This window comes from Phalacrocorax carbo, chromosome 2 (genome assembly GCF_963921805.1).
Source record: "Phalacrocorax carbo chromosome 2, bPhaCar2.1, whole genome shotgun sequence".
Taxonomy (NCBI): Eukaryota; Metazoa; Chordata; class Aves; order Suliformes; family Phalacrocoracidae; genus Phalacrocorax; species Phalacrocorax carbo.
In genome coordinates this window covers 151,152,841-151,166,517 of record NC_087514.1, presented here as the reverse complement: position 1 = coordinate 151,166,517, position 13,677 = coordinate 151,152,841, and the positions used below count along the sequence as shown (strand labels likewise).

The following is a 13,677-nucleotide window of genomic DNA, read 5'->3' as shown; positions in this document are numbered from 1 at the left end:
CAACCATCTAGGTCATTTCATAGAGATTAACAGACACAGCAGACATCCACGTGCTACTGCCAAGGATACCTGTTAATCCCTCCGCTGGACGTGATGCTTCTTCACAGACTTCATCAGTTCTAGACTATAAAACCTGTTTCTCCCTTATCTCCTCCTACATGCCACTGGAATTAAAAGCCAAGCATGTGACCACCAGCCCTTCAAAGGCTGCTCCTATGTGGGAGAACAGTTGCCCAAACAACAAGGGGTTTATGAAATGTGTACAACTATTTCACACACTCAGCTTGCTTCAGCAAGTGCTACAAGTCAGATGAAACTGGCACACTGCAACAGCTAAAGTAAGTTCGAGACATTATTCCATTACCAAGAGGCATAAACAGTTCTTCTGTACCAAAATGTATAATTTATTTGACAGTAGTTTATTTTTTTTCAGAACTGACAGTGCTGCAGTTTTAAACCACTGTCTTGGACATGACTGTATTCCACAGACATGTGACCCAATCATCCCCAGATGTAATGCATCTCCAGTTGCAAAAGGAGAGCTCATTAGAAGTGCATAGTGCAGGTAAATCGAAAGCCCTTGTGAACTTGAATCGTGCAACAAATGTTAAGGGTACAGTTTGTAAAGCACGTGAAATTTAAGGCTACGTTAAATGTATTAAGCCAGGTGTATTTTTATTAAGTTATTTAATAGCTTCCTCCTAGTATTCTTGCAAACTGGAAAGCAAAACTAGAAAGCCAAATAATATTTGTCATTTCTCTCTTCTATTCTTTGGCTGTGCTTCTCCTTTGCCAGCAGAGAGGCAGCTCAAGAAAGCTCAGAACTACTTTTGTCACTTCCTAACAAAATAGAACCACAGAATCATTTAGATTGGAAAAGACCTTTAAGATCATCTAGTCCAACTGTTAACCTAACACTGCCAAGTCCACCACTAAACCATGTACCTAAGCACCACGTCTACACATCTTTTCAATACCTCCAGGGATGGTCACTCAACCACTTCCCTGGGCAGCCCGGTCCAATGCTTGACAACCCTTTTGGTGAAGAAATTTTTCTTAATATCCAATCTAAACCTCCCCTAGTGCAACCTGAGGATGTTTCCTCTTGTCCTGTTGCTTTTTACTTGGGAGAAGAGACCAACACGCACCTTGCTACAACCTCCTTTCAGGTCTCCTCTGAGCCTCCTTTCCTCCAGGCTAAACCACCCCAGTTCTCTCAGCTGTTTCTCATAAGACTTGTGCTCTGGACCCTTCACCAGCTCCATTGCCCTTCTTTGGGCACACACACACACACAAAAATTAAACAAAGGCATGAAGGCATCATCAAACCTTACCTTAGAACAACTGATGCAATTATGTGATTTTTCCCCTCACCACCACCACTTCAGAACAAACATGACAAGAGGTTTGACATATCATAAAAAAAGCATTCAAAGTTTCTGCTTTCTGTTTCTGCCTCAAGTATTTACAAAGCAATGAAAACGCCTCAATTTAGAAGAGTAATTTCCAACAGTACCATGTGGCAAATGCAATATTTAAAGATGCCTCCAAATGGAGCCTGTAGACTAGTCAAAGTTAGCAGGGGAAAAAGGGAAAAGAAATGCAGATAAAGAATAACTTAAGTAATAACAAAGGGTATAATCCTTGAAGGGAAAGAGAAGGGAAATTAGAGACCAGCAACTCAGACATGAAGAAGAAAGGTCACAAGTCCTACAGCGTGTAATCATGATCTTGTTTTAAAAAGGGAAAGGCTAAAATTGTGACTGATACAATGGCCTATTGGCCAGTCCAGCAAGTCTGAATTGCCATAAATAAAGTGGCTCTACAGAACATCATCACCTGCAATTTTTCACTCGATGCTTCCTCTAGAGCTCCCGGGACACAGCTTTGGCCAACAAATGTGTTTGGGAATAGAACTGTAAATTCTTACCAAAACATAGTGAAAAGGTTTTGTACTACAGGCAGTCCTTGACACTGGTCAGGGTACAGCAGGCACAGCATCACTGTGGTTAAATTACAGTATTTCTGGTTTGCTTCTGCTGAGAAACCAGGCTATTTGGCCTTGGTGTTTTTTTCTTTCCCAGCCTCCTCTGGGGAGGGGAGGGAATAATTTATGCTATGTCTTCAGAACACAAAGATCTATTTCAAAGTCACAAGCTGCCTGTTTGCTCTAGCAGGGACAGATCCTTTGTGGTGTAGGGGGAAGGGGGACCTTTCACTTATAAGAGATCTCCTTTAGAAGCAGAATGGAGTTTTTGTTATTATTATTATTTTAAACAACAACAAAAGGTTAAAATAATTTACTTCAGGAACCCCTGAGCTAAAAGCTAGATTTTTGCTTTTTTTAAGAGCTCCAAAAGTAGGTGGGGAAAAAACCATCTAACCCCAAGTCTGCCTTGCAAAACTCTACTCCCTCCTCTCCATGTACCACCCCCCCAAAATAATTTATTTATGTTTAGTGATTGGCAAGCTAAATGTCTAGCCAGCAATAAAACCAGGTTTGGGTAGCTGTCAACCCTTAAAGCTAAACAGCTACAACACTTGGCAGGTGATTGTAGGAAGGACTTATAGCTACAAGGAAAAACACGATAGGCTGGGTAAAGCTGAATGCCCAATTTTTTTTGGCACCTGATACTCTCGTAGGATATACAGCCATGTTGGCCAGAGTCAGGGTCCTGAATTATGTAAATATTTCGAAGCATTCAGAGCTTGTCTGCCTTGCTAGACCACCCACAGCGAGTACAGTTTGATGGCCATGGGAACAGTACCACCAACTACATTGGTTTTTACTGTACTCTACTGAATACACTTAACCCCTAGTGAACTGACAAAATTACTCCCTGTGTCAAGAAGATTCACACATGTCTGCCCAGTGGGAGCTGCAGTTAAGCATCCATTTGAAGGCAGAAGGGTGCATCTCAGCTCCATCAGCTTTCATAGTTAGGTTTCAGCTCAGTCTTGGAATATGCAAGGGCTATGCTTAAGTTTTGCTCTCCTGTTCAACACAAAAATCCAAGTTTGTGGAAGCAACACAAACAACAGAGAACTAGTTGGCAAATCAACTAATTGTCACATGTCACAAGAAAGAAGCAATTCAGAAGTGTTCATCAATCCAGAGTTCATTTCAACACAAACCATTTGTTAGACTCCGAAGTCAAGCAGCAGGTTGCATTTCACAGCCACTGAATCAAAGATATGAATTAAGGAATAAAATATCCCAAGGTACCGAACAAGGCATTGTAAGGGCACATGACATGTAAGTGAATTAACGTTGAGAACAAGTCATTTACACCTCCTAGGGTGTAATCCCATGATACAATACCAAGATTAAATCTTAGACTATTATCCCAGCATATCAAACCTGTCTGTTCTCAGCAGAGAGGTGACCCGAAGATCTTGTTTAAACTAGCCCATTTATCCAATCAAGACAGTAAAAACAAAAGCATGAGAGCGCTCCTCTTCTCTAAGTACTTCCCTTGGTTCTCCTTGAAACCAGCTCTAGGTTTCAGTCTCAAAGCCTGGTCTCTAATCCTTGATCTCTCTCAAGTCTCGCATTCTCTCCTCTCTGTCTCTCTGAAGTCTTGCATCTCCCTAAGCCTGCTGTGAAGGCTACTTGCAACACCAAGAAGACAAGCCAGGGCAACTAAGCCTAATAGTTCTTGATTTAGCTTAAGTGTTTGCTGAGAGAAATGTGTGTGAAGTCTCTTTTTTCGTGACAATTAACTTCCATAGAGTTGTGTTGTCATGACATTTCATCGTCTGCATTCAGTCTCGCATCATCACAGGCAATCACAAGCCACTCATAAAAGTCTACTCAATTACTGGCCCTAGGTTTAATTCTGAAATACTCATCCTTTTAATGTTTCACTAGAAACTAGCTGCTTCTGTGCTGGCTTCAATCAAGCTGCAAAGTTTCTGTGATATCAAACATAAGTTTTCGTAGCTACACTTCAGAGTTACACACCAGCTTCACTTACACCTATTTTTACTTAAGTCCAAACAACCCAGCACAGGCAGTATATAAGTCTTTGTAATTCAAGTCAAAAGTTTACTTAAATCTCAAATGAAAGGTGCAGAACTAACTAATTTTAAGTAGAATACTGTTCAGATTTAAGTCCCCACGATGCTGTTTCAGAAGCACCACACAAAGGTAAGTAGACAACTGGGCAATTTCAACACTGGGCTAGAAGAAACAGCAGTAGGCTTGGTCCAAGAATCAATATGATATCTTGAAATGAGAGAGAAATTCTCCTTAGCATAAGAATATTAGCACAACACTAATACAACACATTGTCCTACATGCCTTACCACGGTCTGTTGAAGCCTCTAAATCAAGCAAACTGAGCCTATCGTGAACACAGTATGATAGGTATCGAGATGCAAACATTTAGATGCTGACATTCCACGTAATGAGGTGAAAACAATGCAAAGCACTGAGGTGCCTCACAGCTCATAAGGCCCACAGTTTTTGCCCCTTCATCTGCCATCTAACCAGAGCGAACACTGTGTTCCCTACTCACCTGTCCTTCATTCTCACTCCTACACTGAGCAGCTCTTTTCTAACCCCAACTTGTCCCACCCCCATGGAATCAGCACCCACACTGGCATAGCCATGGTGAGCAGGACTGGGGAACCCATGGCACTAGAGAGAAAGGGGAAAAAGGTTCTTAGAGCAGTTCCTGATCTGCGTGGCCATGTAGCCAACTGATGCACGTGGAGAGAGTGGTTCAGGAGCAAACTGGGAACAGAGGGGTGAGTGAAAGGGATTCCTAAACTGATACTTTAAAGTGAGGTTGCTGCTTCCATTATTCCCATCTGCCAATCCAAACCATCAGCTGCCTAAAGCCGCCAGAAGAACTTGGTATCCCTAGTCTTAAACATTTGCAGGAACATGATCCAGCAGTGTGCTTGAGTGTCTAACATAGGTGGACAGCAACCATCATTCTTGAAAGCAGCAGGAAAGAATGTGACTGGCCTCATCAAATGGTGTCCGAATTGCCTAGGTATTTCCAAAAGAAATGGGGAGACCTGAATTTTAAACTCACCAGCCTGAAACCTGAACCCACTTCAAAACAGCCCTAAACACCAGCTTACAAGCAAGTGAACAGCAAGGCTGCTCCTGAGCCCTCTTGTTTAAAGCAGGACAGCTACAAAGAGCACTAATTCCTATCAGTGATGTTATATTTTTCTGCAATTAGTAATTGCTATAGAATCAGACAATTATAGAATCATTAAAGTTGGAAAAGATCTTTAAGATCATCAAGTCCAACCGTCAACCCAACACCACCACACCTCCTAAACCATGTCCTGAAGTGCCATGTCTACACATTTTTTGAACACCTCCAGGGATGGTGACTCCACCACCTCTCTGGGCAACCTGTTCAAATCCTATAAATCCTCCTAGTTAATACGTCTGACACACATTATTAGCTCAGAGAACAAAATGTTGGACTGAAGTGTGTTGATGCTATGTTTTCTCCTTTGACTCAACCAGTAAGAATCCTTATAGCCAGCAAATATACATAATCCAAATAGCCAGAAACATGATTAACACTGGAAAAATGAAGTCTTTATGGTCTGAGTAAGTGCCAGGATGGATCATTTTTCCTGTGCCCACCTAAACAGAACTTTTAAACATAAAGGGTTGTGACTTCATCTAATGACTGATCAACAAAGGCTTCCAGCCTCTGTTCAAAAGAGATGTGCCAAGCATTTGCATGTATGGGAGCTTTTTTAACTTTGCAACTTCTTAAGTTACCAGAGTTCCTCTGAGCTGAACACTTACCTCTCTTATTTGGCACAATTATACATGTGAGCATATGATCATCAAATCCCTTATTTTGAGCTCAGAGATACTTCAAGACAACCAGTTCTTTGCTACTTTTTCAAAGGACCTAACCTAACTAAGTTTTTTACAGCTGAAACATCCCATTTCCATGTCTGTGAGATCTCCAGGTGGACAGGTCACTCTTCAAATACACATGGCAATCAGTAGCTAGATGAAGACTTGGTGTAGATTCCTACACGCCAATGGTTAGTTCAGTTAGTCTTTCTTGTTCTGAATAAGCCAAAAGACATTTATCCTTTCTAGAAATTTCAACAAGGAAAAAAATACCAAGGTTGTCCACACACCAAATACAAATAATTTTTTCAAACATAACACATTTCTTCCAGAAGTGTTCTGATTCACTAGTGTTTTGAGTACAAAATAACTAATAAGTTGAAACACAATCTAGATGACTGCTACATAAGCAGATCTGACCATAAAAAAGCCTTCTAATGGCTTTGTTCATTCTCAGTACAGTTGGTTACAGTTGACCGGAAGTGCAATGTTCTTGATTTTTTTTCAGAGGTACGGGAACATTTTTGGGTTAATTGCTCAGTTCAGTTTTAAATGGCTGAGTGGCAGGACTCACCCCACCTCGAATCCTAACAAAGCAATTGTTTAAACATCTGTAACTCCAATATTTGCACATAAACACTGACAAATGCATTCTGGCAATATCGAAATTGCATCTGCCACCATTACATTTGTAGCATACCTTTAGATAGTTCTGTACTGATAATCAGTACACTTTAGTATGTAGAGCTCTATAACCAAAATATAATCCATGCTATTTTATAAGGTATAGGTTTTTTCCACTGTTTCCCCACCAATAATTTAATAAGAAATGGAAGTAAGAAAAGTAAGAATACATGAGAATTTGGTATTTAAACCTGTAACTGAAATGCAGCCTTTAAAGACTTGAGTTCATTTTACAGTCATAAAATTAAGTTTTCTGTTCTGAAACAACCTCCAGCGATGAATGTAAAGATTCCTTGCTTGCATAGACAACCCTTACTATCTGATCAGAATGAAAGGATGGGGGTTGAGCTATGTTTTCAAAGTCAGCATGTACAGTCCACACAGTTGGCATATGTTTTTTGTTTGAAGTAGCTTTAGTATAAACTAACTCCAGTTAGGGTTTTTAAGGCATGCAGTAAGCTTCATTTCCCTCAACTTCAAGAGTTTATCATGCTGCTTAGAATTACCAACATTGAATCCTTGAGTCTATTTCTTTCAAATGAGTTACATGCTCTGGATGGTTTGACTACAATAAGAAATAGATCATTCAAGGTTAGCTTTGCTCGCTGCAAAAAAACCAGTTACTTGTCTTTGCAATGCAGTGGAAGAAAAAAGTAAAACCAATGCTGCTGGAGCAACAACTCCCTCAGTTGTTAAGCTCCAGTTGCCTGTGTTAACAACTCGGGCAAGTTGTTTTTTTTTTATTGAAAACTGAAGGCAGGCAGATGTTATGATGACTGTCACCAAAGCCAAGTGAACCCAGGTCTCTCAAGTCCCAGACCTAACTTCTGGCTACAGGGTTAGCATTACCAGCCCCTGCTGGAGTGCTAACACCTGCCTGAAACATTGCTTCCAGTAGGATCTCACCTTGGTTTTGGGGCCAGTTGTCACTTAATGGAAAAAGACATTAAAATGCTGTCCATTTTTCACTCTAATATAAATAGATGGGTCAATTATTTTCTAGGAATTAACAAGTTATTCTAGATGTCTCTGTGGCTTAACTAGGCTTCTTGTCAGAAAGGGCAAGATCGTAAGAGTCACATGTGAAGCACGAGACTTGCATGTTCACTAGATCATTTGGTGCAACTGTTTTGAAACATTAATACACACTCTCCCTCCTTCCACAACGAACTATAGGAGACAGTGCTAGCTTTGTTTTATTTTAGGGAAGAGACAGCAATTTTTCTTAAACCTAAGGCTGATTCGATGGAGCAAGAATGAAATCCTGCAGGTCTTTGCTCCTCATGGCTTATACCTGTAAAACTCTGATAGTCAGCGCATTTGGCAGTCATTAACTCCATGGAAGTATTATTAACTTCTCACAGTACTTTGGCATGCAATCTCTCGACTAATACCTGAACCCAGTTCCTTTAACTGACCAAGTGTAAGAGCACGGCAACTTTTGGCATCAAACAGCTCAGTTGTGTGGAGAAATGACACACTTCCTGTGTAACAGCCTGATGGAGCCTTAAGTTGTTTCAGAAATGGATCTGCCCTTAGTTATTACAACATATGATGCTTCATGCCCAGCTTCATTGTGATGCTTTTTTGTATGCCTGAAGACAGACATGCCAGGAAATCTGAATTATTTTAATCTGGGTCTTTGAAATCTGACTTTACAGCTTTTTGCTTTTTTTTTTTAAATCTGAAAACTGACATCATTAGAGCAAAGAGACCATCCCATCAATTAAATCCACATAAATCAGCAAAGACTTAATGCATAATTGCTGTACCCTTTCCACTGAAAGGCTCCCTTCAATACACCACCACGTGAGTAAGTGACATCAGAAGCATTTTTATCACCAGTTACCCAACGCATTCTTATCTGCTTAAGGCAGACTCCAACTAGGACATGTTTTGCTCATTAAAAATCGTGACCTTCCAATGTGTCTGTTAACTCTAAAGTGCCTAGCTGGGAAAGTAGCAAAACGAGTTAATTAATAAGGTGAGGCCATTATGCACGCTGCTTCTTTTGAGAGCTTACTATTCCCCTACATTAAGCTGAATGGAGGGTTCTCCATGGAGAAACAGGCGGCTATGCATTCAGTAAGAAAACACACTGCAAACCATGACGCCTCTGCAAAGTGAATAATCTCAGCCACCCTGTTACTGCAAACTATACCAGAGCTTTTGCCTCTTTAAATTGCAGTGAAATTGCCATGCACAACAGCAAACACCAGGGAACAAACATGAACTCAGACAATGGCAATTTAAACTAAGTAAGCTTGTGCAATTTTCACTTATGTTCATTATATGAAAGGCTTCATAGACAAGAGCCAATCTTGTGAACATGTTCTAAGCAAGAAAAATTACAATGTTGCATTTAAAAATACAAAACTCAAACCACAAATTCTACACATTCTTAATAATGTTTTGCATAAACAAATGTAATAAGACTATATAAAGCTTTCAAACCACTTTATCAACATAAATCTAAACAAGAGAGAAACCTCTGCTCATAATGTGTTACGATGTATTCAGGATAATGCACAAACCCTTTCCACACAGAAAACTGGCAGAAGACTCCACTGACCCGTCTAGAAATGTCTTGGTCACAAATGGCTCAGCTCCACCATCTCCAAGTCTACCTTGACTCGCTGTGAAGAAGAATGGTGTACTACCATTACGCTATTCCTCAACTAGTTTGTTTTGGGGAGCTCAGTGTACAGATATAGTGTAATCTCTCTTCTCTGTATAAAACGTAAAAATGGCACGGCTAGATTAAAACTGCTTGTGTTTTCCCACTACCTTTATCCCATATAAACTATCAAATCAAGGAATTTAGCAAAGAAATGCCAAGTACAATGCTATAGTCGTTCTGAATAAAGCTCCTAGAAATCTGAAATCTTCCTTCCCACTGGAAATTTTTGCCAATAATGTAATTTAGCAATGCAGTCAAGACAAACAGCATTGGGAGAGGTAGAAATAATGCTTAAATTGACTCATTTCCCAGAGATAGCAGGGAAGAAAGTGTACCTGTTCCAACAAGTTTAAGCATTTGCTGCACAAAGAAGAGCTGATATTGTTAGTTCTCATCAAAGTATTTCCTGTATTAGACCCTTAGAGCATTTGAGCCTGAAACTCAAGTTAAAAGCTGTAACAGTGTTTTTCTTCCTGCTCTTGTGCAGACTCTGGGGTACCTAACTTCCGTATCTGATGTCTTTGTGGTCTGTTTTAAGGCTTTTATGGCATTAACATCTTCTAACAGGTTTACAGGAGCACAACACAGGCATGCTGAAAAGGTGGAGCAATATATATCAACTTGCTTTTTAAAATGCAAGTAGCAAAGAAATAAAATCAGATCGTATAAAAAAAGGAGGACTACTAAAAATACTAATTTTACTGGAAGCAATGTAAAAATGTTTTAAAGTCAGGTATTAATCTGAAGTACACAGCTGTTAATCCAAGACAAAAATTAACAGGCTATCTGAAGGAGGATATTGATCAGGCAGTTCCTTCCTAACCCTCACTGCCTCTGCCAGTAGAAGGATTCAATCTCCAATAAAATATGCAGATAGAGGTGAGCATTTAAATGTGTACCTAACAAGGTCCAGAAAACTCTCCAGACATGTTCTGTCTTCTGGTATTCTGTAGACTAAAACACAGGTTTATGTAATTCAGAATAAAAATTCCAGATCCATTTGACAGAGAAATACAGATTTGTAATCCAAAGAAAATGGAAGAAGGCCTTAAATTGCTAGTTCCTGAAAGGGAAAGTGAAAACCAGAAAATTTACCTCCTTGGCAATGACACTATTCTTGTGTTTCTGGGTGTTAAAATACAACACCTGGAACATCCTTTGAGCAAGGAACCTCCTATTCCCACCCCCTCGCCCCTTATGCTTCCCCCCTCCCCGCTTTAACAGCTGATACTGCTGCAGGAGAGGAAGGTAAAACAGTGCCAGTAACTTTCACCTGTGGTGTCCTGGTAATGTTTAAAAATAAGAGAATGGAAAGTTGGAGGAAGCTTTCCTCAGAACACTCCAAGTCTCAAAATACAACAGTTATCCAATGCAACAGTATTCACAAGTGTTTGTAGAACTTCTTAAACACAAGAGAAAATTACTACTGAAAAAATTTGTTTTTATAGAGGCGTTGTTATAGCTGCTTTTAGTACTGTGGCTAAGGTTAACGTATTAAAATGGAAAAAGAAAAGAGAGACACCTCACACACGAATCAACCAGAGACAGGGCTTTCCATTCATAGCAGAATGAACTCATCCTCTAAGCAAAACCACGAGAATAAAAACACAAAATGCCTTAAGGAAGGCTGAATGACTGGCATGCACAGGCTGGAATAAACCCACTCACATTTCAACCTGACAAAGCCACAAGTATTCTCAAACAACTGGCTCAAGCGACTGTGCACAAGCTTTCCGAATGAGGTGCTACTTACTTCAGAATCCTGTAAAAAATCCACTTGTCTGCCTTTACACAAGAGAGGAAATAAAGGGGTAAAGATGCAGCAGAAGGGGTCAAAGTCTTCTCAAAATAGTTACTGATAGCACCTGAAGCTCTCTTTAGCCAGGAATATCATCATTCTTGGTTTAAAGAAGTTTCTCACTTCAGCTAAGATTCTTTCCAAAGGACCTAACACTCACGTGCTAAGAAAACAGAAAACTGACTTCACAAAAGTTACCAAATATCAACATGCAAGGCTGGCAAGTACATGTGCAGTCAAGATGATTCAAATAAGTCAGATAAATTTAGAACAGCACTTTCCTAAAAGCATGCGTTCACCAAATGCAGTAAATATGCAGGAGCTATATCCAAGTGCTGATTCCAAACATTAGAGCAAAAAATTTATTACTGAAAATCTCCTTTTAAGAGTTCGCTGCCATGTGAAGTCCTCAACAACGTTGTTCCTTGATCTGCCTTTGGTATTTCCGTCCATCACTGGATTTATCCACATAAAAAGCTATAGGCTCTCCAACCTCAGAGGACTAAGCCAAATGCAGTGTGGCTACTTCACATAGGACCGACCTTTTATGGTTGGAACAGTAGAGCTTTGATACAGCTAATCTACCATAAATAGCTCTTGAAACTCAGAAGGATCAAATCAGCTGTTGCAACAGTCCCAGCCTGTAGCTGCTTCAAATCCAATTATACTGTCAACTCTATCTTGCAGCTCTTTTTACTCCACCCATCCAAAACTTTTTTAGTTCGGCTCCTTCAAGAAATTAAAAGCTGCAAAGACAAATGCAGCAGAACAAAATGCATTTAATAAAAATTGAAACAAGTGGACAAGTATTCTTAGAATTATCTTAAGGAACAGAAGTTTTGTTCTGTTATAAAAACAGCTTAAGTATTTGATTCCCATAAAAAACCAAAATTATCAGCCCTGACTTGTAATGCAAACATAGAATCTGAAATAAGCAAACAGATGCAAGTAGAGCAAGCTCAGCCTTAAAAGGTGGGCATAACCAAGCAGATAAACTACCTATGCCCCGATGAAGGCATAAGGCACTGAATTGCTTGCATTTTTTTCTGTAACATAAATACATTTGAGAAGTACTAGAACTCACTGTTATAAACCCTTGTATTATAATGTTTCCTTTCAGGTAGTTAGAACCATTTTCCCACAAAGAAGCTGAGAACTATAATTTAAGAATTCTTAAGGAACTGGGAGCTTCCAAAATATATGTTTACTAACCACAAAAGTCAACATAACTCTGAAAATTACCACTAGGGCTACTAGAGCACAGCAATTCCTGAGAAAGTAGTGCAGTGACAATGTCCTGGAAAAAGATAAAGGTTTGGATCCAGTGAAACATAGGTGAGCAGCATTACCTTTATGGTTCACCTCACAGTGCAAAGAAACCACTGAAGTATGTAAGTATACACAAATAAAAGATTTTTTAAAAACCATATATTATTAGCATCTCCACAGTCTTTCCAAAACAAAAAGATAAATTACTCCAGTGCAGTACAGGAACTCTGGTCCTTCAAAGAGGAAGAAGTGTCTTTGGGCAACGCCTGGATCTGCATCTCCTGTGAGCATATAGATCCTGAACATTGCCAGGGCATCCTCCTCTAATACTGGGCATGACATCTACCACCTAGGCATTAGTCCTTCTTGTACAAGCAGGGAGAGAGGGGGATTGCTAATTCCTGGTATTCAAACCACTTTATGAAGGGCCTGAAATTTGGCTCCTCTAGAAACAACTCTAATGAAAGGGTCAAAATACAAAAATCATCATCCTCCAGGTCACGGAAAACTGTCAGCCACATGCCATTCTACTCCGCTCTGAACTTGCATTAAATTTTATCATCTCCGTTAAAAGGTCTGGGTTTTAAGTGATTTGCAAACCATGTAACATACATTGAACACAAAGAGAGTCACTGGTTTCAATCTTGCCTATGCAGACCATGACAAAGCAACTTCAGTTAAGTGTGGGTGGGTTAAATGAAGTGATTTGCTATCTCCTCTAAATTGTGCATGAAGAACCCAGCTGGGACACCTTCTGGAAGTCTCAGAAAAGTCAGACCTGGAAGAAGGCACAGAGAGTCTTCCCCTTAGGCCCTAGCAAATGCCTAACCTCATCAACTCAGATGCACAGTGGACAGTGAGCTTTTCATTAGCATGGAATAAACTGAGCATGTGACAAGCAGATAAAACAGACCAGCAAGATCTGCCCGAATAAGTTTATCGCTTTGAATGCGGCTTGTAGAATTTGTCACATTAGGCTTCTGCACTGCAGTGAAGAAGAGTAACTGAACCAACTGCTGACAAAAGTTCTACAGAGCTCTTAAAAATGCAGCAGGCATGCTTGCAACTGGTGAGGGGAAGAGCAGCCGTCAGCATGCTGCAAGAGCACAACCACTGGTGCTTTATGCCCTATCCATAACCATTTAAAATCCAAGGTCTTTTTATCACTGTGGAATTTGAAGGATGTGAGTTATGACATGGAAACACACCCCCTCTCAAGAAGCAGCACTGGGACTGCTTGTTTCTTTTATAGAAACCACTCTACATCTTACGGTTTGCATTCATTCTCCCTATCTCACAGAAAACTATGTTAAAGATTTCACTTTCACACCTAATTAAAAAAAAAAAATCCTATGTGTGCTCTTTTCACACAGACTTCCTTGGGTATAAACACACAAAGCAGAA

The 13,677-nt window shown here is 40.0% G+C and overlaps 1 protein-coding gene across 5 annotated transcripts in view; it reads right to left on the bottom strand.

Annotated features, from left to right (window-relative positions):
• SVIL (supervillin) overlaps nucleotides 1–13,677 on the bottom strand; it is a 148,332-nt gene that overhangs the window by 97,104 nt on the left and 37,551 nt on the right. The window lies entirely within an intron of this gene.